Genomic DNA, 26,380 nt, shown 5'->3' on the forward strand with positions numbered 1-26,380 from the left:
TAGAATAATTATTCTAAAAAAAAAGAGAAAAAAAAAATAGGAACCTAATAGCTAAAATTTGAATTTGTTATATCTATTTTTAAAAACCCAGTTGTTTTGTGCTGCTGGTCCAACAACAGATAAAACAACTACATAGCAACAATAATAAAAAAGAAAAAATATAAGTGTTTTGACCACTGACTTAAAATGGGAAAAAAACCCTGACATTAAAATTTTTGAGCATTACCTTCTTGATATATGAATAAATGATATGGGGTGAAATATGTTGTGGTCAAATTATATTAGAACAGTTTGAAATGAAACTTTTATTGTAAAATTTCTTAGAAATAGACAAACTAATTTAAATTAGAGTTTTCTTTAATAAAACTTGTACATAGTTACTATCAACATGTAATTTGATAGCTTTAACCATCCACTCTTTTGGTGTCTTCCATTATGTTTATCACATTCTCAAAACAATATTTCACCAACTGGTAACCATTTTGATTATTTATTTGTTGCTATGGTTTCTGGGGAGGAACGTTTTGAGATTAAACGTTTCAACAATTCACTACAAAAAAATGAGCTCATGCATCTTGAGTAATTCTTCCTGTTTTAACCTCAATACTGTGTAATATTACACCGTCTATTAATTATTAGTTTAACTTAAAAAGCCAACTGGAGAAAAAGATAAACACATGCACAGTGCCTGAATTAAGCATAATATTTTCGGTTGGTTTATCTCATGGATGTGTTCACTTCCTTCACCTGTTTGACCAGCTGTGAATGTTGGTTTTGTTTGTTTTATTTATTTTTTGGTGTTGCAGTGGTTGCAGGTGCAAACCCCAGAGATCCTTCAAACCTGAATGTGCCAATGCCGTGAAGAAGACCTAAATGTGTTGCAGCCACCCCGGTTTAAAGGTCAGTGAGCAGCAGAAGAACAGCGACCTCCGGTGGTCGCCCATGAAACTGATCTGCACATCTGTGCCTGTTAAAATATGCTTAGTAATATAGTAGATTGCTATTTTCTTGAAAAACATTCAGAAGGTAATAAACTGCAAAAGATAAAACCCAAACTATTTGATGTAAAATAGCATAGTTCATTTAATGACTATAACAATCATTAAATGAACTTTTAAATTCTGATGTCTTTATTTTCTCTCCCCTTATTTATTTATTTTTTTACTTTGTGTAATTTAACTTTGAGTAATGTACAACACTTTGTGTCTGTGAAAAATAAACTTTACTAACTTAATTACTGGAGGAGTTTTATTTATCCAATGTTTGGGAAGTATGAAACTCTTTTTATGATAAATGAAACATCATCAATATTTGCTGTAATACAAACTAAGTTTGTCAGGGCCAAGGCTTTATGTTTGCTTTATTTAAAACCCTTTAAGCCCTACGGGTGGAAAGGGCTTTGTAAACATCCAAAAATAAATCACTAATAGCCTCACAGTTATCAGATTAAAGTGCAAACTTTTGGTACCTCTGTAAAGGTAAGACATCAAAGAACGGTTTCCTGGTGTCAGTAGTATTATAGCTTTTATCCTACCTGAATTAAATACAATAAATTTAGCATATTGTTTACCACACCAAAATGTTGTTATAAATAAACATTGCAAAACATCACTAAAATATTATTTTTCACACAAAAAAGTAGTTTAGACTTTTAAATCTACATGTTGGGTAAAAGTTCACCAAATTTGGACTCACTCAGTTGAAAAATATAGTGTTTTTTATTTATTTTATTTCCTTTATTTAACCAGGTAAACCCCATTGAGATCTAGATCTCATTTTCAAGGGGGACCTTATAAATGTTTTACTGAGAAATGTCCCAGATGGAGAGGTCATTTAGAGACATTTATCCAAAAATGTCTCCAAACTGTGCCAAATGTGTTTTTCACATCAATACTGCGGATTTCTTTAAATTAAATAGCTGATTACCATTGAATGACACTTAGTACATATAATATAACCATTGGTCGTGACATTTGCCCCATTTATATGCAAAATGTACCATTGTGCACAGTATAATATATATAATAATAATGAACTGAATGCAAAGAAAAATAGTAATTACATCAAAATTATGAGTGTTTTACTACAAAGTAATGAACAAATAAATATGAAATCCTTACTAGTAAAGAAACATATTTTCAGTAAAATATAAATAAATCAATAAATCAATCAATAAATTAACAAATTAATTAATTAATTCAAAACATTGAATAAAGCACATCACCGCAGGGTCATAACTACATTTTATTCAGGCGGATGTGAAGACAAAAATAGGCGCCACCCCATCCCCCGGAGGAAGTGACGTGAGGGTGAAGTAGCACACGCTCTACCTTTCTAAGGTGGAAACGAACACAACATACGTTTGCTCTAGCCCCCGGGCTGGAGCCATAGCCGATTATATGATTTTTATTTTTTTTAGCCGATTATATTTTATCTACAGAGATCAGTCATGTGATTCTTGTCGATGGAGCTCTGCTCCTCAACTAAAAGGGTTGTTTTCGAAGAGAGTTTTAGGAAAAGTACGAAATCTCCGAGGACCTTTAAAGCTCGTCAGCCGTTTTGAAATAGCTGTAAAACCATAACATGTTGGGCAAAACTTGTATGCGGGTTAGTTTTAGAATGATGAAAGCCTTCTTTAACGGACGGAAAAAGAAAAAAAAAGTCACGTGTAGCGGTTGTTTACGGAGAAAGCCGAAAACAAGCAAAAACACATCCCTCACGAGGGATCGTCGGGCTTAGAGGGTTTTAATATGATTTGTAATGTTTTAATCCTGTTGCCATTTTTTCCTAGCAATTGTAATTTGCATTTGTATTGTCCTATATCAGTCACTGCCATTTTTGTACTTTAACAACCTTTAAGCTGAGAATTCAAGCAGCTAAAAGTCATTTTATGTCTAATTTTATACATTTAGGAAAAGGTTTGCTTTAAATGTTTAAGATTGAATACAACATACCTTATGATCTTCATAGCTACATGTCTTTAATGACTCAATAAACCATAGACTAATGGATCTATGGTTATCCTTATGAAGTTAAGAATGTGTGATAAAGTTTGTCAGAAGTGTAAACCGGAGCATCACCAGCCTAACAATTAATAANAATACAAAGTTGACATTATTCAAAATGTCTTTGTTATGACAACTTGACATTAACCAAGAAATCATTACTGATATAAATTTGTTATAAAATAATTACTGATTGCACTTTAAAAATCAGGTAACTTTATGTTATTAAAGGTAAAGTTTAAACAGTAATGACTTATTGGTTAATGTCAAGTTGTCATTAATTAATAATTAATTAATAATTAATTAATAATTAATTAATTCAAAACATCGAATAAAGCACATCACCGCAGGGTCGTAACTACATTTTATTCAGGCAGATGTGAAGACAAAAATAGGTGCCCCCCAACCCCCCCATCCCCCGAAGGAAGTGACGTGAGGGTGAAGGAGCACACGCTCTACCTTTCTAAGGTGGAAGCGAACACAACATACGTTCGCTCTAGCCCCCCGGGCTAGAGCCGTAGCCGATTATATGATTTTTTTTTTTTTAGCCGATTATATTATATCTACAGAGATCAGTCTCTTTCCTGTCATGTGATTCTTGTCGATGGAGCTCTGCTCCTCAACTAAAAGGGTTGTTGTTGAAGAGAGTTTTAGGAAAACTACGAAATCTCCGAGGACCTTTAAAGCTCGTCAGCTGTTTTGAAATAGCTGTAAAACCATAACATGTTGGGCAAAACGTGTATGCAGGATAGTTTTAGAATGATGAAAGCCTTCTTTAATGGACGGAAAAAGAAAAAACAAAGTCACGTGTAGCGGTTGTTTACGGAGAAAGCCGAAAACAAGCAAAAACACATCCCTCACGAGGGATCGGCGGGCTGAAAGGGTTTTAATATGATTTGTAATGTTTTAATCCTGTTGCCATTTTTTCCTAGCAATTGTAATTTGCATAGTTTATTGTCCTATATCAGTCACTGCCATTTTTGTACTTTAACAACCTTTAAGCTGAGAATTCAAGCAGCTAAAAGTCATTTTATGTCTAATTTTATACATTTAGGAAAAGGTTTGCTTTAAATGTTTAAGATTGAATACAACATACCTTATGATCTTCATAGCTACATGTCTTTAATGACTCAATAAACCATAGACTAATGGATCTATGGTTATCCTTATGAAGTTAAGAATGTGTGATAAAGTTTGTCAGAAGTGTAAACCGGAGCATCACCAGCCTAACAATTAATAAGTTTATTTTCTTTTATCACTTTTTGGAATAATTAAGTCCAAGAACAAACATCAAACCTGCTTCTATTTTTCCTGTTTTTGTTTTGTTTTTATATGAATCCAGCTGTAAAGATTGATGCCTCTCAACATTTGACCGTATGATCAAACAGATCTAAATAAAGAATGGTTTGTTAGTGGTTGAACTTGGTGTTCAGCTAAATCTGTGGTAGTGTGGCACAGTCTGTAACCTTTTCTCCAACCTGACCAACCAAATCTAAATGTTCTGTCATCATTTGCATGTCAAACATAAGACTAACAAGGATAAACACTGCAGAAGGCTTGGTGAGCGGTGAAGAGTGAGAGGCTGGTTAGCGCTAATTTGTACCGTTGACTTTATATAAGACTTGTAAGCAAAAGAAATACGAAGCAAAAACCGATAAAAGTACAGAAAAAAATGTTTCTAAGAAGAAATAAAGTCAAAGTTTTTGATCCTTATAATCAGTAAAACCTGTAATTTTCTTAAGATTAATTTTATTTTCCTGGCATGAATCTGATTCAGGTTCTGAATTAGTGAATTTAAGAGATACAACACAGATTTAAATTATGATGCATATTAGATCACAAACAGAAACAGAATAAAGGATAACAGGAAAAAAAAACAATAAGAATTATATATAAAAAAAGGGAGGAGTAAAATATAATTGCAAATATTTGCAAGTGGTGCAAGAAATGTAAAAGCAACAATGTGCACAAAACAACCAAAAACAAGTAGATAAATATGAGCCTTTTTTAATTTAGTAGTATCTTCATGTTTCTTTTTTTCTTTCAATTTCTACTCTTCAAAAATGGGAAAGACAAGTAAACATGCCACTGAAGTTATGCACCTATGTGTGGAAACAGTCAGAAAACAGCTATAAGATTGAAACCGAATAATTTCAACCAATTTCTTGGAAATTGCTTGAATGAAAACTATAGTGGTGAGATAAAAAGATGAGAAAAAATAGTTTTCAGATGAAGAATGTGTTTTTATCTAACAAAAATCCAGAGTAAAATTATTTTTGTGTTACTTTATTTGAGCTGGAAGAAATGCAGTTCTTGAAATTAGACAAAAGTTTATCCGGAGATGAAATTATGAGCTACTTTGACTAGCTCAAGAAATGTAGGAATATTGCATATATACACAACCGAAGCAAGCACATTTGCATGCTTAAGTAAATACAATTAGGCAACAAAATTCAATATTTATTGCATTACCTTCCCTTTTTTTCATATGTCCTACAGTCTAGTTTTGTAATTTCCACTGTTTGTTGCAGTATTTTAATATTCTGCTTGTGATTGGTTGTTTCTCATCCAAGCAATGCCATATTTGCCAGGAATCCTTTGATTAGACAAAAACAAAAACACAGAAAGAACACTAAGCATTTTATTGAGTTGAGCTTATGCCAAAAAAATACAGAGAGAGCGAGTATTTTTTTGGCATAAGTTTTAAATGCACCACTAATTATTGTTCACTCACACAGATGTATGCGCTCACATCGGTCTCACTGCGCGTTCAGGTTGGAAGATCTTTTCTCAGAGACAAATAGTCAAGGTGGCTCAGACTTAAAGGAAATGATGAACATCAGGAAAAACATTTTAATGCCCACAGGGGAAATGTTTCTCTTCAAAAGACTCTGGGAGCCCCGATAGAGTGCAGGGCATCATGGATTCTTTGGAAGATCAGGATGTTTTAAATAAAATCTGGTGATTTCTGTAGGAAAACTGGAAGTGGGACTTTTAGCAAGATAAAGATTCAAAATACTTGAAGAAAGAGGACTAGAAAATAGAAGGCACCTTACAGTTTGGCATCTTATTGGCATCAATAAAGGTGTATTTTTCCTCAATAGGATAACTATACTTAAATGAAAAGTTTTTTATAATTACACTTCAACAATAAAAGTTTTATTTACTTTAGGGCTGTAAACCATTGGTGTCAAACTCAAGGCCCGCTGGCCAAATGTTGCCCACCATAGGTATTTATATGGCCCTTATGACTCCAGAGAGCCACATAACTTCAGGATACAAGTTTTGTGTTAAAATATTATTTTATGAATAAAGAAGTCATATCAGTTTTTATTTGTAACATGCAAACTTACAAAAATGTGAAAAGGTGTTAAATTTGCCTCATCAACTGGAGAAAATGCCATTTTTAAGAATTTAATAGGATGTTTATTAATTTGCCACAACTGGCACATTAAGGACATTGATGACGTTGATATGGTCTGAAATGAAAATGAGTTTAAAAACATCTCCACCTGGAGTGGCAGTACGTGTAGAGGCCTGCAAATATTTGAGAAACATTTTAGCATTTGTAGTTGGCTTTGTGTGTTGAATCCACTTTTCTGAATGTTGGAGGGAAAGTATGCAATTGATATTTTCAGTTAAATGGGGAAAATAACATTAGTTTTATGTCCCTGACATTTCTTTTGATTCATGTAATGTGTTTTAATGCAATGTTAGAATTAGCTGAAATCTGCTACATGTTCAGCCCGTCTGACTTCTCATTATGTTCATACATAAAATGGAATATTAAGAAGGTGCCAGTGTGGGAATAAAAGTTTTTAGTCACTTTGAACGTTTGTTTTATGACCATAAAGAGAAACAAAATGCTTTTCCAGTGCCGGCTCTGTTCCTCGCTGTGCTAAAATTCCTCACTCCCACTCCTTTACATCACAGATTGTTTTCCATGTTTGAAAACTCTGAATCGTGTGCCTGACATTTATCTGTCTGTAAATAAATAGCGTGTCTCAGCAGCAGTTATGAAGTCATGGGTTATTGCTGCTCAGTGTCAGTCAAATTTAGATCTTGCCTAACAGAAACCCGGTGACCTCCGCATATTTTGCACTCGAAGGGGTCACAGTTCGGGCCTCCGGGGAGCTGTTCTGCTCTCCATCTCCTCTCACGCTGGGGAGTGGAGTTCCCAAGCATTTCCCCTGACTGTGGCTCAGAACAATCCCACGTCGGCGCCCAATCAGGAGAGCGGAGCAGCTCGTTTCATCAATGTGGACATGACGCATGGCCAGGACAATGGGAGGATACGAAGGCATGCCGTAACGCGCAAACGCAGCCAGTTGTTTTACTGTGTAGTGGCAATTTCCTGAATTTTATGGTATAACACTTTAAAACCTCTGAAGTCATCAAGTGTTTTGTCATATTAAGTATGATATAAAAAAAGGAAGTCTGATAATAAAGCTGTAAAAACTCGCTGCCTGTGTGTTATTTCCATGTAGAGTCACGCTACAAACGGACCGGAGTCGAGCCTTTCCGCCTGTGTCGTGACATCTGCTGAAGCCATAGCCCTGTTTTCAGCAGGACCCCGTCCCGTCCTGTTTGCAGTTGCTGTGGCTACGGGGCAGCCCACAGGAGGCAGAGCAGGGTTTGGTCCAAAGCTCGCTGGGACCGGAGAGGAGGCGGCGGTTTGGATGGGATGGACTGCGCTGAGTTCCAGGGCTTTCCAGAACCTCCCTGGGGTTTCATTAAAACAAAAGGAGGAGGCGGCGGAGGAGGAAGGTCTTCCTGCTGGAGTTAGAGGTCCACATGCTGCAGAAACAACATGTGTTTCACAGCACAAGATCAAATTAAGCCGTTCCTTTCCAAGCGGACAATCAAAATCCATCAAACTGACATTGGATAGTATATTAGGCTACTGATGAACTTGGGAAACTACTGCAACACTTTTTTTTAAGTATCTGCAGACAAATCAGACCTTAGAGCTGCATAACGCGTCACTTCATATACATCTCCGTGGTCCATGATGAGATTTTTAAAGTTTAGTACAGAAAAAGGATTTACTTTTATTCCAAAGGGAATAAACTGTAGATTATGCAACAACATGACATTAACTCTCTTTTTTTTTTTTTAATTAAGCTGTAAATAAATTGAAGTACTCCCTGAGTCCTGATCTCAAAAAATCATGGCTCTGTAGAGAAGAGATAAAGACAAAAAAACCTGCAAGTTGAATTTGTAGAAATTGCTTACTATATTTAACCTTAGAGTTAAAGTGTTTGGATTTACTAGAAATACTGTGTATGAGCTGAAAATAGTGACACTTGCACATGAATTTTTCCAAACTCAAACAGTTTTAATTGTGTTAAAATAAAGCACATTCAGCTGATTGTTTCCCCTTTATTTCTCTACAAACATCTGCATCTTTTAACAGAATAAAGGGGTTTCCTGTCCATAAAGAAGCATTTAGGAAAACTAGTTTATACATTTATTTTTAAAAAGTTAGACTAATGTCCTGAAATCAATCAGGCAGCTGCCAGAATCCTAACCAACACCAGGAACATTAATATTACACCAGCTCCTTAATCACTGCTATTTGTCCAAGGATACAATTTCAAATCTCGTTCATGGTCTGTAAAGCTTTATTTAGCTTAACACCTTTCAGATTTACTGGTCAGGTATGAACCATGTGGATCCCTCAGGTCATTAGAAACCTCATCGCTCTCTGTTCCCAAAATAAAACCTAAACAAGGAGGAGCAGCTTGTAGTTTCTGTTCTTCAGCTATTGAATCTGAGGTATACAGAAACTCCTCGATCTTTCTAATAAGGACTGAAGACATTAAAGCTTGCCTTGTCTTAGATATTTATTTGCTGAAAGGGGACATAATAATTTTTGTACTTCTATTTGGGTCTCAACTGCTTCTGAAAACAACACAAGTGCTTAAAAAAAACCCACCCAGCTGTTTTTGGGCAGTATTTTAATGTTTTTGGTGTCTGAAAATGGTCCAATTCAAAAACCTCCTTATTGTTAAGTCACATTCAACTGGCACTGCGCTGTTACCTAGCAACCTCAGGAGCCAAGCCTCATTGCCTAGCAACCAGCCTTTTTCATGTTGAGTGGGGGGGCGTGGCCAGCAGCAGCTCATTGGATTTAAAGTGACAAGACGCCCTAAAAAGGCTCATTCTGAAAGTAACTCAACATAGGCAGAACTGAACTGAGTAAAATCTAATTTTCTAAAAATGATTTTGTGCGATAAATTTAATGTTTTTTATGACATACAGAAGGATAATACGCCTTCGTTACATATTGTAGTTTTGATGTATTTTCCTTTTATACGCTCATGTTTTTATGCTTTTATTTTATGCTTTACACTTCTTTCTGATTTATCAGATGATTTTATTTTACTTCAGTTTCTTTGTTCGTCCTGTAAAGCATTTTTACTTGTATTATGAATAAACTTGAATTATGAATTACAGTTATGCACTGCATTAAATGGGCTATGTTGTTATGTTATTAAATATTAAAAGAAAAAGGTTTCACATTGGTAACTTGAGCAGATTTGCAACAACTGCAACTCGCAAATAGTCCACTGCTGTATTTTACAGACATAAAATGTTTCCTTTTGTGGGAAATGATTGAAAATGAAGATGTGTAGGAGAGACCAAGAGGTTTAGGAAAGAAAATATGAGGAAAAACAGAAAACAGAGGAAACATTTGGAGTCGAACAGCTGCATCAAAGCAGTTTGTCTTAACAAAAAGGATGTAGTCTCTCAGTACAACAGCCTCATTCAGGAATTATTGCAGGATTTCCAGCACTTGGATCACAAATAATCACTGATTCACATCTAGAGATCAGTTCCTGTGCTGCAGCTACAGAGAGATTACGTGATGTGTTGTATTAATACATGATTTGTGGGTGAATGAACTTGAGGTTGAACAGATTTTTTTTTTTTTTGACGTTTTTGACGCATGGTTTGAAGCGATTTGCCAAGTGTACAAACAACATCTGAGTGTACTGAAATCCCTCTGGCGTGTGTTTATTTTTACTGACCATCTGCTGAAAACTGAAATCTGTAGTCTAAAGAAAGTGGGTGTACAGTTACAATTAAACACAAAGTACAACAACTTCTGGGTGAGTAGAATGGGAATAACACTTCTATTAACAAATTAGCATTCACTTTCAGGTTGACTGGAAGCAATAAAGTACATAAATCAATTTATAATTAAATGTAAGACATTTTAATGAGTAGCTTCATTAGGAATACAGCCTTATTAGGTATTTAGTGCCTTTCCTGCTTATTTGCTAATTTTGGCTGTTACACCTTCAAATAAATTAGTCTTTCATTGCAGTGAAAGAACCTCAGGATCTCCAATTTGAAGGGTGATTTCTCTCAGTCGCTGTTAAAAGTGGGAAAAACATGAGTCCAATTCAAGTCAGACATATAGGTGGAGTCTAAAAATTCAGGAAATGGCTACAAAAAATAGCTACTTGCCTAAACTTGAGAATATCTATGGTCAAAGCAACGACTGAAACTTTTAAAACAACAGAAAACCAAATTTGTCTAAGTCCTATAGAGTATAAGGGGAATGACGATGTTAATACTCACTTAGGATGTTGTTAATGTCAATGTTGTTGCTAAAAACTTATTGTATAGACTTTTTTTCTTATGGAAAAAAATGTATCCCTTTAAAAATTATTTGGTATGGTGTAGCTGCGGCCTGAAATGACAGCAATTTATGGACACATGAGTTGTAAATCAAAGACAGTGGACTCCCGACTGTTTGTGGTGCATTTTTTTATGCGAAGTTACACCAAATTTTTATGGGAAATTTGTGTATTTGCTGATTTTTTTTATAGAGCGCATCTAAAATATTCCACAGAAAATCCGTGCTATCTAACCTACTACTGGCTGGTGTTTGCAAAGCAATCAGTCCAAACAAGATGGTTTCCACTGCATGCAAAGATGCATTTTAGGCTATATTTGGTGTCGTGTCTGAACTGTTAAAATAGGAAATCATACGTGTTTCCACAGGGGATATCGAGGATTCAAAGATTTCAGATGTTGGTTTTATTGGAGGTTGTGGTCACATAACCTCCTACGAATACTGGGGATTCACTGCATGTACATTAATTAGGGGTGTAGAGAGACGAGAGAAAAAAACACAATATCAACTTCATAAGATTTCATCACTTTTAAAAAAAACTTCAAAGATGAATAGGTCATGTAGACTGAGATCAATGGTGTAAAATCAAAGTGAGTACAAATAGTGCATTTTGGCACTGTATAGTTTGTTTCTGTTAAATGTTTTTGGTTTATCATCTAAAAATGAAGTTTTAATTATTAGCTAAATTGGATTATTTTCACTTTCAGTTTTGTGTCTATGGCATCATGAGGTGAGTAAAGCATTTGCATTTCATCATATAAGAATAAGTGTTGTGAACATTGGGCCACATTTAAATCACACTCATATTTCAGAGATTTACAAGAGCAAGGAAAGCTGGCGGGATGCTATAAAAACATTTTTTAACATTTAGCAGTGTAAAATGTCTTAAAAGGCAATGTGGGAGCGTATTTTTTCTTTGACTTCATGACTTCTAACCCTATGAAACAATGTGCTGATGAGCAAAAGTGGGATGAAGGGATGCGCCTCATGACAGTTACCAGATTTGTTTTTAATGTAAAACAAATCTACTTTCTTTAAATTATGATGTTGCATGTTGTTTAGCTTTTTTGTTCCTCTGGGATTTGACAAGCACTTGATCTGAGAAACTAAACAAACTAAAACAAAAGAAGTTAGATAATTAGGCAAACCTCATTGTTGTTCACATATTTGACAAAAGAAACAATGGTTAAAATATGTCTGTTGTAAACATCCATCAGAGTTTACGCTTCAACTTCCTGCTTCAACCTCAAGTATTGCTTATACTTAGCAGTTGGTTTGCTCATGTTTTATGCATTTCAAATATAGTTATTGTGCCTCATGTCAAAAAATGTTGTCCCGACTAAAGGAATAAAGACAAAACAGGGAGGATTTAGAATATCGTGTAAGATTTGTATACCAGAGGGTAGATGAATTGTCTCACAAGATGAGGATTAGTCGTGTTAAAAAGTGCCGCAGTTTTGTAAATACCTTAACGATGTTCTGTGATCACACATGCACCATTTTCCCTCTTAATGAAGTGTGTCATACAAGCAGATGTTTATCTTCCACCTGATTGATCCTCTATAAGGCGCTGATTGTAACCAACTAATTACACAACTCTGAGTGGGAGGCAAAATATACACACACACAAACTTTGTGGAATGCTAAAAAAGTTTAAAAATACACAAGTTAGTGGTGCTGATGCATAAATGTACGTACAGATCCTCTGTATAAATACACAAACACATTTGCAGGCATGGGTATGTTTGCACAGATTGCATGCCCTGTTCTCACACCAACACAAGCACCAACACACATTCCTGGATTCAAGCTCTCATTGGTTGTGTTTACATGCCGCCATCACTTTGTGGTCTGGCGTGAGGCATCGAAAGTGATCAGAAAGGGGAGCAACAAAAAGCCGGGCCAAGCCTGAGAGTAAATAAGCAATAAATCTATCCCACATCAGCGGAACGGCTCACTGTAAACACCCTCTTTAAAGAGAACATGTTGCGGCGTCCCGTGCTGATGGGAAGATGGCTGGCATTCCTGCTGCTCTCCACAAGAAAGGGTAGCGCTAGAAAAAGAGCTGTGAGTTTACGGGGGTTTGGCCAGTTTCTCCCGGGCATCTGGTGGCTTTAATCTGCAGAAAGCACAATTAGTCAACGTCAGAGGGAAGGAGTGAAGGCGAGATGGAGAGCTTTGTTTTGGATTTACAGCATGTGAGAAAGCCAGAGAGGAAGAATGGATGCTGAATCTGAAACTGCATAAAGAAACAATAAGTTTTTCCAAGGTTTTTCCTTTGTAGAAATAATGGAAATTTTCTCTGTTAATGGAAAATGCATCATTGTCCAGAGGACTGCATACTCAGGGCTCAATTACTGCATTAATGGATGGATCTGTGTGGGTTACAACAGTGGAAACTGGAAAAAAAACATGTTTGTCACATTATGTCACGAGTCCATTCATCACTTCAGTCACAGTTTGTTGAAATTGTTTCAGATTTTATGCAGTGTGCAGCTCTTTCCACGCATAATCGGGTTTCAGACGAAACAATAACTGCACAGGAACAATGTAGTAATGTAAATTGGAAATAGGGTTTTGTAGTCACAAGTATAGCTAAAAAAATTTGAATGCCGTGAAAAAACTTTTTACTAATAGTTTCTTTCTTGTAGTTAAGATAATAAAAAACCCAAAATTCAGTGTTTCAAAGAAAACCATAATCCTGAAAATGTTAAGTACTGTATTCAAGGAAAGTTGAGTGGAAGAGAAACGAGTAGTAGGAAAAGGAGTACTAGCAACAGGAATAACCACAGAGGATTATCAAGTAAAATAAATTAAAACATTTTAAGAAGCATCAGAATGAACTGAGGAGACTTTACTGTCTGTGCAATGAATCTATACCAAATGTAAGTTCTACTTTATAAATTGCGTGACAAAAATCTTAAAGTTCTTCATGACATTCAAATTCTTTTGAGCTTTCATAATGCAACTTTTATTTTTGCTTAAAAGTGGTTTCAGCATCACAGAAAACATTTTGTATTTTGCTGAAAGGTCATAAATGTTGGCAGAGTGGCTGTGACATAATGGGAGAGTTGAGTTCAATATTGATGCGTTGACCTTTTGAAGCGTGAATCGCTGTTTGAATGTGTGCGGGTTCTGTAAATTTAAATACGTTTGTATGCCAACAACAATAGGATCAGAAAGTTTGTAAAAATGTATTCATGTATTTCCAAGACATTTCTATCTACCACCTAAAAAGAAATAAAATAAAATAAAAACTTGATATTTTTAGTGTTTTTTGTTGAGGCACTTGTCTCTTGTCTATTTAAATGATCTTTAGAACTGAAACAAAATGTGAGAATAAACTAGTACCAAGTTATAGTTAGCATTACAACAAACAAATACTGGTCTAGTATTAGTTTCATATATACATTAGCTAATAAATAGCATTTATTGGGGAAAAAACTTTGATATAACTGATTAACTCCATGAACAACCAGCTATTTTAACATTGACCTTTTGTGCTTTGTGGATGGTGTCACTGACTAGCTGCTGGTTAACTGTTAGTTGAGCAGTCTTCCATGATTGTGTAGACCATAGCAGAGCATTTCTGTATTAAAAATTATTTTCATTGGTTTTATGTAGCACCGAGTGAACACCGAGTATTTGAGTGGTTAGGAACCACTTATTAAATCTTTAAATACTTGATTCACCCTCTAAACAAGCTCATCACTCCTTATTTTACCAGTTCAAACTCACAATATATGTATTAGTTCACAGAATGGAAACCATCTTAGCATTTCCACATCCACAAAAAAAATCTATACTACCTACTGTCAAAAACTGTTAAATTATTCTAGGTTTTGATAATTAATTTCAGCTTTATAAAACAGCCATGTCTATCAGAATATACTACATATGATTAAACTGATGCATTGTTTAGAATATCACACACTGTAGTGTCTGTGTAGAAAAAACAAAAAGAGAAGTGGCAGGGAAACTTTCGCTAATCCAATAATAGCGGAACTAGTTTTTCATTTAGCATCTTTGCTAAGTTTGAAGATTCTTAGCGCACTTAGCCAGTCCCAAATAAATTTTTCCTAAAAAAGTGCTAATTTACTTGGTAATCATCGACACATAATTCAACATAGTTGAATTAATGCTTGTTTAAAGCTTTATCATTAGCTTTCACTAAATACGGAGTTGGTATAGCATGCTAGCTGAACTAATGTTTATGGTTAGCATTAAGATTAGCACAACTAACCGTTTCACCAGTTCTTACCAGTGGAAAAAAATGGCCGGATTATCTTAAAGTGAAAATCTTAATATTCCAAATGAAAAACATGCCTGATTTTGTAACATCTCAATATTTAAATCTATGGCTAAAACTAGCTTAAAATTTACATTACAACATAACGCCGCTGACATTGACATTATCTAATAAATTATTTATATTCCTTAGTAGATTTTTATTTCTTTATTTAGGATTCTATGACAGAAATAAAAGCTTCCAAGTGCTGCAAATAATTAGCTGCTGAGCTAAAAGCAAATACAAATTAAGCACAAGTTTAAGTTGCAACTTTCTCTAACAAATGAAAACTCATAAGATGTTTTCATATTTCAAATTAGGCATGTAGCTAATCTGTGGCTGTGTTTCCTACACACTAAACAAAAATGTTCATTGTCTTGAAGCTGAAACATCAGATGTTTTGTCCGGTCATGTGAACAGAAGTAGTCAGATGAGACATGTTTGATATCTGAGAACTGATGATCCCTGTTGTTATTGTATGGCTTTTCCACAGTTTACGTCCTCTGAGGCACGTCAGCTCTGTTTTAATAAACTAAAACCTTCATCAGCTTCCTCTATGTGCTCCTCACTTTGTAAAAACAAAGTTGAAAATCTTTCTCAAAAGATTAATTGTACATATAAAGCCAAACAGAATTCACAGGGAGACAGAAAAGGCTGTTTGTTTCACTTTATAGCTTCATGTGGGATTTATGAAAGGTAAAGTACACAGTTAATGTAGTACACTATCAATATTTATGGCACCCATTCAAATTTAGTGGAAGTTTTAAAAATTATGTTTCCAGAGACATTTAAATTGTATCAAGAGCAGATATCCTTGTTTCACTGTGCACCATATTATTGGGGTGAAAGGTTGGAGTTGTGGGAGGTTCTATCCAGGTGACTTTTTTTTTTTTTTAAGAAGTTGTCTTATGAGAAAAAATACTTGTCCTCAGAATAAATAAAATTTAGGGAATGCAGTGTGAGCCAACATTTGTATCTTGACATTTTATCTTCAAAATATTGCTGCTCTTTAATTTAACTAGCCGTCTGATTTTGTTGGGGTTTTTTACGGAGACAAAATAAACTCCCAATATTAAATGAGAAGAAGCATGTATGTCATTCATTTTAACCATTTAACTTTGAAAAAATTATATTTTGTCATTACTTTGTAAACCTACTGATAAGGAGTCTTTAAACCTTTTAGCTGATAAACTGTCTAAACAGGTAATTAAATAAAAATATTTTGTTAGATTGATCACTAGTTGCTTTATTGATAAAACATTGCTAGAGGGTCTGAAAAGTTGCTAAATGTAGTGACAGAGTTGGCAAGACTTGCTTTCCTTCATCAATCACACTTGGCCACGCCCCTTATTGTCTCTTGGCTCCGCCCACTGTGGTGGAAATTTGGTGTGATGCTTCTACAGAGGGGTTAGTTACACTTTAAAGCAACTTTTATTCTGTGAAATGTGTTCAAATACCTGGAATGTGCAACGAGAGCTAATTACTCTGAGAAATAGGGAAATTTTCTGATGTCAGAGAGGAAGCACTTGATGATTGGTCAGTTACATTTTCCCTTTAGCTCACTGGCTGTATGGCTTCACTTTAAATCCTAATGAGCTGCTGATAGCCACGCCCCCTAACTCAACGTTTACCTTTGCACATGAAAATGGCTGCAAAGAGATGTTCAATCCGTACACCTTTGAAAAGCAGAAGTAGAACTGGCTGCACAACCAACTTGACATTTGTCTTTCTAATAAAAATTACATAAAATTTAAAGAAAATCTACTGAAAATATTGACTTCATTTAAGTTTGAGACTTGATCTTAATCAACAAATCTGATTGATAAGCATTAGAATTCGATAACCAGTTACATTGGTTTATCAGAATTAGGATCAGCTAAAGTAGCTAATGGTTAACTAAAAAAAAAATGAGAAAATGTCATTTTACATTATAGGAGTAATGTAAAATGACATTACTCCTATAATGAGAGGGAAGGAGGCTTTATGGCCTCCTTCCCTCTCTGCTCTAGGTCGCTGGATTTTATTTTTCTCTAAATAAAAAATTTAATTTAGAGAAAAAGCTTCATATGATTTTCATGGTCTAAACAGATTTGAGATATTACTGTTTCTAAGGCATTCAGATTTTATATTTTTCCTTTAGTTCAGCTGTTTTTTTTAATCTACTCTAGAGTTAATCTTTTTACAATCTGTCTCTGAATGTAGAGACTAAAGATACTGTTACTAACTACAATGGTGATGAATTTATTTGTTGCTTTGCATCTTAAAAAGAGCTTGCTGCTGCACTCTGAGTGTTTTACCACAGCTCGTCCGCCTCAACAGATGCTCGTGAGGTCACGGATGAGAGTAACGATCATTTTACTGGTCACGATCAGGACCATTTAATGGTGACGGAAAGAAGCTGGGAAACTGATCCCGCTCTACCTTGTAAAAGTTGCACACTTAACTAGACGCATGCAAAGAAGTGAAATTGATCGTAGCAGAGTGGGTGTGAAATATACGCGCAGCTCTCGGCCACCTGGAGGTGCACACATGTGTGTTTGTGCGTGAGAAAACATGACACCGTGCCGCCCTTTCCCCCCCTCCATCCACCACTGAGAGCTGGAGGCGAGGAAAAGAGCAACAACCTCAATAACTTCTACGGCTCAAATTAGAGGTGCGTTTTTTTAAAAGAGGCCTCCCACGCAGCTATCACCGTGTTCACGACTGAAGACTAATTATTAGCTCCATCAAACCAGAGTTAACCCTGGAGACTGAAACACCCGCTCTTAAGGATGGGAATACTTTTATAAAAGGCCTTGGAGACATAAAACAAAGCGATTGGTTTTGACGTTTGGGAACAATTTAGCTCATTTGGGGTTTTAGAAAAAGGGAACCAGTTCTGAACCGATCCTGTGCTTTATGGCCTCCTTCCCTCTCTGCTCTAGGTCGCTGGATTTATTTCTGCGTCCGCGCAGCAGGACATAAATCATCCTTGGACTCTTTCTTCTCTGCCCTCTCTTTTCTTTTCTTTCTCCCTCTGAAGCGAGGGATGTGGCTGTCTGCAGCCCAGAGTCCAGCTCTCTCCCCTCCGGAAGAATTAGGCCCGCAGACATTACCACATTGTATTTTGCGGCGCATAGTTTTTCAAATTGGGGGAACCAGTCCTGGCTCCACCACAGTCCCAGTCCTGCGGGCCCCTGGGGCCTCTTTCCCTCACTCTCTAATTAGATTAGCCGGGTCCCCAATCTGGCAACGAAGGGCTCCAATCTGGCTATCCAGCTACCTTTGCGGCAAAGCAATATCTGGTCTTAAGAGGAGGAAATGACCTAAATGTCGGTCAGTATGGTATTCTGTTACACCCAATGGTGTGCTGACAAAACAGCTTGAGTAATGAAGACGTTAGAAGAGCAACGAGGGAGAAGGGAGAAGAAAAAGGATTTACAGCTGAGCTCTTTGAAATGTGCTGGGCCAACTGAAGGCTTGTGGTCAGGGCAGCCATTTTGGGAGGAGAGCTGGCAGCTGAAGGGGCCATCACGAGTCGGGTCAGTTCCAAAACAGCCAATTAGGCACTCATGCCCTGTTGCGAATCAATAAATGTCATCCGTGCATGTCGCTACTTGGATGTGGACGGTTCATTTGCCACAAAATAAGACAAAGAAGATCATTTGGTCATTAAAAACAATTATACCTGACACCCCGTTGTGTCTGCTGTTACGCAAGTGTTTCAGCATCTTCAAGTGCCTGAGCAGAGGCCCATTAAATATCACAGCAGCGTCGGAAAGGAAGTTGCGAGGCCAACAGATGACGCCGAATTTAAAGCCAGGCGTTTGAGAAATTTAGGAGCCTGAAAGTCTTGCACGACACAGTATATCTGTCAGTACCAATGCTTAAGCCACTGCCAAAAAGATGATTAAAAAGTATAAAGAAAACACAAAGTGAGTCTGTGCGTAAAAGAAGTGTATTAAAAAAAAGTTGTTAAAAGGGGATGAGGACAGTCAAATGGTACGGTGCTTCCTGCAGAGAAACACATGTGCGGACAAGGCGAGCGCAGCCATGCACTAAATTCCACAAGCAGCCATCTTGATGGGACGTGACAGTATAAAACACGGGAGGACGTCTGGAGATTTCACTGACAGGAAGTAAGCGCTGTGAATGATTTGGCCTCATAAATCATTTCTCGGGGAGCAATGCGGGATGCTTCCAAAAACCCGCAGTCCCTTCTTTTTTTTTTATGATGGAGTTGATTCCTCAAAGGGTGCTGCTGAGAGCGCATCGCAGCTCCCACGCTATGACACAAATCAAGATGTTATGGCAGCCTGCGATGACTAATTTGCTGTTGTTATGTTTGAGGGTTATTTTTTTTTCTTTTTGCAGAAAATAGTTGCAATCCTTCACTTTGGTCCAGAGGGAGCAAAAGCTCAGAACTCAGGACTGAAGGGTGGAGGTAGTGGGAGTCTAAGAGATGTGTTCATGGGAAAAATCGATTGGGAATTTGTCTCTGTGGAATATTTTGTGAATGTTTGTGTGAGGCAGGCAGAGCATCTGACTTTAGGAGAATATTTAGTTTTGAGATGAGTTCTCTTGAGTTACAGAAACTGACCAAGCAAGAACAAAACCACAAAAGGTGTTAGAAAATCTGTTAGTGAACAGATTAAACAACATTTAAGAATCTAATATAGATGACTGGATGGATGAAGATGAATAGAGTGAAAGCTTCAACTGGTAATCAATTAGTTTATCAATGTTTTTCCAAATTAGTCAACTACTCTATGATTATTTTTTTATCTTCTCTGCTGTCTGTGGTTGCAGCATATGTTCTTTGCCTTTGCACAATTTTAACTCTGCAGTTCTTCTGCGTCATGTCAGAGTCTGACAGCAAATTTAAATACTTTCTGAATCAAGAATTCAGAGGTCCTGTGCTTTCTTTTTTAATCGGGTCCAACTGTCAAACTTAAAATTCTGAAGTAAAACCTAAAATTGATTATTGTTACTTGATTATAGTCTTTTGACTTGAGACAATATACATCTGTCCATTGTCTTCCACCATGAAATGAATTAAATAATATAAAGTAAATTTTAGCATTTCTATGATTATCTCCATGATTAATTAAAATATTTTAATTATGTACATATTTAGATGCATTTATATGCAGGAAGTGAAAGTAAGAAGTGAGAAATGGTTAAAATCCCTTGGTGTTAATAAGATTTATATGAGGAATTTGATTTCAAAGCTTTTGTTTACTTTGTACTTGTTATTGAATATCACTGCTACTTTGTTACTGTATTTAGTGAAAAGGTGTTTTATAAATAAACTTCACATTCCTAATTACTGAATGCTAATGTATGAGCATGAAATCAGCATTATGAAAAGTACCTGAAGCTGTGTAAAAGGAATAATGTCTCATTACATGTCCTTTTATGCAAACACACACATGAATTTTGATGTTCATAAACATTGTATTTATGAAAGTGAGACTATGAACGTATGCATATGAGGCTCATGTAAAGCAACATTTAGATATTCCTCTGCTTCAACGCACCAAAATCAAACAATTAGGTTGGTGATTTTACTTTTTTCCCCCTTTTTTGTTGTTTTCCATAGATAAACTCATACTTCTCCTTCGCCACTGCAGTGAGTGAGGTGGAAAACAGGCACAAGGGGAGAGGTGCAGCAGCAACATCCATACAAAGTGTCCATTCTGGAAGGAACAAACTTAACGCTTTTATTTGGAGTAATCTTATAAATGATCTTCAAGCTTCTTATTATTGAGCATCTGTAAATTCATTATATTAATGCAATATACAAATAATCAGAACCACCCTAGTTCAGTTTGTTCAAAAACTCAATAGACCTACTATTATTCAATTCTTACCATTGCATCCAAACTCCTTTAGCTCTAAAATAGATGGTACATGTATGAAAATAACACCAGAAGCCCAGAGTATATGTAATTATATGGAAGATATTTAATCATTCTTAACTTTCTATTCCTCTTAAAGAGCCATCTTTTGGTAATGGAGATGTGGAACCTGCTTATAGTCACCTTCCTCATACTGCATGATTGCTATATAACAAATAGGGTAACAACACAAAAATCACAAAAAAGTAATTGTACTCAAATCTAAATTTAAGAACTGCACTTTTATCAGAAAACGTTCACACTGTTAAGTTTTAGCTGTCCACATACAAAAAGCTAATTACACATTGCATCAACATGACTTGTGTTTTTTTGATATCCAAACTGAGTGATACAATCAAAAAAACATCCTTGTTGGCTCAGCTTTCTCACTTCTTGTTAATAATACTATTGTTTTTTTTATGCACATCTTGTACATTTCTTCTTATATACTCAGCTGATATTATTTTTAATGAAAATGCTATTTTTCGTAATAACTGCACAGTATAATTTTTCTTATGTTGTAAATGTGTCCTTATTACAAATCTTAACTTACTGCTGTGAGACCTGAACTTCCCCACTGTGAAACAATAAACCATATTTCTACTTTTTCTATTTGGAAACTGACCTAACATAAAGCTAGAGATGCAGTAGGTAACTTCTATAAAAATGCATTTGTTTTTGTTTATTTGCAGAAACTGTCACCATGTCCTGACCAGGAGAACATTGTGTCAGAGCTCAGCAGTGCTTTTCCTGCTAATGTGACTCTGTGTTTCTTCTAAGTATGCCATGACTAATTCTGCTGAACATCGTGACAAATGTCACGACTAAAACTCAAACTGAAGATGTGCTGTTTTGGTTTTAGGAAATGCAATGGATACTAACTGGCTTGTGTTTTTTCACATCATCCTTTAATGTTCCAGTAAATCTCTGCTCCGCGAGGTTGAACGCATTTCCAAAAAGACAAAGAAAAATGTTTTTGTCGGAAAAAATGTGACAGCCCCTCCACACATCACACTGTGTTAGCAAAATACCTTATTTTCAATATTTGTCCGAGTTTTTATTACAAATGTGAGAAAATCTTTGTTTATATTCTGCTAATGTTGAAAAACTACAATTTTCCAATTGCGGTGTTTCCGAAATGAAATTAGAATCACATGTGAATAATTGTGTTTACGCGATACATTGTTAGAAATTGTGGCAGCGATGAATGTAAACAGTTGCATGAGATATGTTCATATTTCTGCCATCATATTTCTGACTTCAGAGGAGAAGTAGAGCAACAAAGCCCTTAAATTTGGGAGCGGCTACATTTGCGGCATTTTGGGAAAATTGTCGTTGGCGATTTTACAGAACAGCTTCGGATTCAAGACACAAAGTTTGTTAGAGGTCTGGTGGAGCCAGCTGCACATTGTCCAAAGGAAAACAAAAACAAACCATCATCCTCCTACTACTTCCTGTTGTCGTCTTCGTGGTTTTTGTCAGTGGTAACATCCAGCTGTTGATCACGTAACTCGTATGATGCGAAAGTGTTTCAATCGTGATTCCATTAAACAAGTTTATTTTCATGATTTCAATTTGTGGAAATCTGTGTGGAAGTTTGGGGCAACACCTACAAAACTTCACTTCAGCCATTGTGAACCGTAAAGAGACATCCGAATAGTTCACAAGGTTGATTCTTATTACCATACCAACAATTTATTAATAGATTCCTACCTCCTCAAACTCCCAGACCTTTATAAGGCATGAAATTAACTATTAACTAATAATATTAAAAAGTTGCTTACTGATAGAGTGGGGTGATATGACCTCAAGGTCAGAATTTTAAATGTTCGAACAACCATGAAAAGAATGTGCATCTCAGTCAGTGGTGTGAATATTTGGAATAAACTCAGCAAAGAGTTTAAGAGTCCAAGCATAAGGTTTTTTAAGAAAAGTCTCAGAATGGTTATTATTAAAACTTCCAGGGATGAACAGGGTGATAAATATGGCCGGGAATTAAAGCACTTAGGATAGCTTGGGCATTTGTGTGTAGATTTGTCTATGTGTGTGTGTTTATGTGTTTATGTACATGTATGTGTGCATATGTATTATTTACATTTGGGTCAGGAATTATTTTTGGTTTCGAAGGGATATGGAAAATTGGAAGATTATTCATGAACAAACTTCCAGAAAACTGCAAAAGAGCCGAAACACTGAGTTCCTTTAAATCTGGACTAAAAACACACCTGTTTAGAGTTGCTTTTGAAACATAATCAATGAAACATTAATCAACAATCAAAATGTAATGCTTCAGTTGTTGACTGTACTGTATGTTCTGACTTTATATTTCTGTGTTTTTATGATGTAAAACACTTTGAAATTCCTTGTTGTTGAAATGTGCCATGCAAATAAAATTTTATTTGATGTTGTGAACTGTAGGGCAGAAAAGAGGTATGACTACATAAGCCAAACTTTCGTCATGCTCCTTTTTCAGACTCACAGTCACCAAACAAGTGGTGTATTTGCATGCATTTGAGTGAGTATGTTTGGTACTAGGATATTGTATTTACACTTAGAAAGTAGGAAAGTTACACTTTTATGTTTTGTTGGTGAAATGTGTGAAATAAGAAAAACATTCATCATCAATTTGTGCAATTTTATGGTTAATGGAAATGCAGCTGGTGTGGAGCTTTTTTTTTTTTGCTTAAAATACAATTAAGTTTTAGTTGTTTTTTTTGGCATATCTGTCCGTTTTGATGCATTTCTGTTCACTTCTTCCTGTTTATCTAAACGTGGAGAAAAATCCCTTAAAATTAGGATTAATCAAACAAATCTAGATGAAATGAGTTGTGAAGGCTTGAAGATGATCCCCAAATAAAAGCTCTTGTCAGACGTCTCTACAGCAGCATGTTCTGCTCTTCTGTGGGAGTAATCTCTGGATGAACGTCCTGTCTCGCTCTCTGGAGGTGGGCCTGATTGAACGGCGTCTGAGGAGTTGGGGGGAGGAAGGAGGATGCAGGTGATGGAGACCGAGAGGAGACGCTGAGCCCTGCTGGTGTCTGCGGGTCTGAACGGCGAAGCGAGCAGAAACATGGCTGTCAGCATGATGGAGACTCTGCAGACGCGGGGGCGTAACGAGTCAAACTCACAGCTGCTTCTAACTAACTCGCCTCTCACTCAGCTTCAAACTCAATTCATTGAACTTTTACTGGCACTGAGGCAAAAAGAAATGTTTTATAATTCAACGCAGAACATCTTGTTGTGCTAAATCTTATTTAAGTCTTCTATCAGCAAGTGTTTCAGTAGCAGATCCATCGAGCATCTGTTGCCCTCTGTTTTATTGCGCTTTCTTTTATTTGTCCTTTGTTGTCTCTTTTCCCGTATTTTATGTACAGCCTGTTGTTTCTCTTTCAGTCTGGGTTTTGTTTTTTATCCTTCTTTTATTTATCTCAATCTTTCTTTTGTCCTCCTTCCATTATTATTTCAGTTTTTACCCTAACTGTACCCATTTCCTTCAGTTCAGCCCACATTCTTTTTTTGTTTTCCCGTGTCTGTTTATATTTTACTCATTGCACTACTTTAGCATATTTTACACAACTAAGGCAAAGCATTGATCCAAGAAATTACTCAAGTGAGAGTAAAAGCTGTTTTTTAAATGGTACTCAGGTATTGAATTCTAGTTTTTTTAAAGAGGTATTACAAATACATAATTAAAAAATAACAATAAAATCACTATTTACTGTAGAGAAGCCAAAAAATTTATAAAAATAAAAGCAGCCATACTTTGTGCCATACTCCATTAAATGGAAAAGTAGAATGCTGTAGATTTACTCTTTAATGTACTTTCCCCCCCAAAAGTTACTACAATACAGTAAATATAACTAGCTGTCCTACATCATCATCTCTTTATTATTTTTCTATGCTCCTGTTTGCCCTTCTTCCCTTCAAACATTTTCTCTTATTTTTCTGTGCTTTCTCCTTATATACTTTTTCCTTTAATTTATTAAAACGCTCCAGTTTGATCCCTCTTTACTTGTTTATTCTCTCACACTACCATTTTTGAGCTCATTATTTTCCATCTTTGTGATTTTCTACTTTTCTTAAATTCTATTTTTTTTTTTCTTCTCCTTTGACTTCCTGGGATTTTGTCTTTTCTTCTAGAATTTTATTATTTCTATTTGCTGAGACCTTCTGTGTTTACTTTTAGTGCTATTTCAGTGTTTTGCATCCATCTTGTTCTTCCAGCTTAGCCCGCCTTCCTTCCTTTATATCTTCCTCTTATTTCCAGAACCTTGTTTTATGCAGGGAGTGTTTTTCGTATCATCTCAGTTTTGACATTCCCCATCTTCGCCTTTCTGGACGTTCTCGTTTATAAAAACAAATCAGGAAGAAAAACCCACAGAAACCCACGCGCTCTCTCATCCAGGGGTGATGAGTCATTTGCTCCTTTCCTCCACCTTCTGATGGAGCTCCACTGACCCAGCGGCCACCTTCAAACACAAATAACCAACGCTGATGTGCGATCTCGTCCTCCAACTAAAGTAATTGTAGATAATTGTTGGACCTAATTTGGACCAATTACTAAACTCTGACACAAAATCAGCCCTGTTGGCATTTAAAAAGTAGACGATGTTTAGATCTGAGTCCTGCTCAGATCACCCCTGTAGAGAATATCTAAACACGAGCCTCAGATTACAGATTAAAGGTTTTTACCTTGATGCAAATGTTTCAGATTTGCATCAACACTTTCTACTTTCATTGTCTTTTTGCCCTAAATAATTATCTAAATGATCATAGGATAAGTTCCTGTGATGCTGGGATATAATTTTTTGCTGAATTTCTTGAAGCATCAATATCAGTAGTCGTAGTCTGAGGTCTTCTTGTTATGTCTACATCCTTGGCACACCTGTGTTGGAGTATTTCCTCCCATTTGTCTCTTCAGATACTCTGAAGCGCACTAGACAGACATTTTAAGTATTTCCAGAGATGCTTTATTGGATTTAAGTCCAGGCTTTTTTGTCCAGAATACTTGGCTACTTTGACTGTTTAATGGCTTTACGAGTCATTCAGTTCCTAATGCAGAAAACCATCCACAATGCGTAATGCTGCCTTAACAGAAGTAAACAGTAGCAAAGATACAAACTTAAGAACATACAGATTCTCAAATAGACTGTGAACTAACAAAAAACAAGAAATCAGGACATAAGATCCAACAAAAACTGCAACTCAACAGTTTAAAAACACATTAAATATTCAAGTACAGAACAAAAATACAAGGAATTGTAAAACTAAATTAATTGAATATGAAAAGCAGAGACAGACAAATCATTCTGACTTTTTTGACTAATAAATAAATATGAAAACTAAATAGAATATCAAAATATAAAAAGAAAATAAATATAAAGTAGATACATGTAAACAGGGTTTTATTTTAACAAAATTATAGATGTGAAGTTTGTAAAAATCAGTTTATTTATTCTTCAAATTCATTCTGTTTAGTCAAAAAGTTATTTTCTCCCTGACATTTATTGGTATGCAAGTTCAGCTATGCTGCGTTTGACGGTTGGTGGTTACCATAGCA

General features: G+C 35.8%; 1 protein-coding gene across 3 annotated transcripts in view; it reads right to left on the minus strand.

Moving 5' to 3' along the window:
• meox2a (mesenchyme homeobox 2a) overlaps window positions 1–26,380 on the minus strand; it is a 73,158-nt gene that overhangs the window by 21,021 nt on the left and 25,757 nt on the right. The window lies entirely within an intron of this gene.

The sequence above is a fragment of the Poecilia formosa genome, unplaced genomic scaffold (genome assembly GCF_000485575.1).
Source record: "Poecilia formosa unplaced genomic scaffold, Poecilia_formosa-5.1.2 Scaffold250, whole genome shotgun sequence".
Lineage (NCBI taxonomy): Eukaryota > Metazoa > Chordata > Actinopteri > Cyprinodontiformes > Poeciliidae > Poecilia > Poecilia formosa.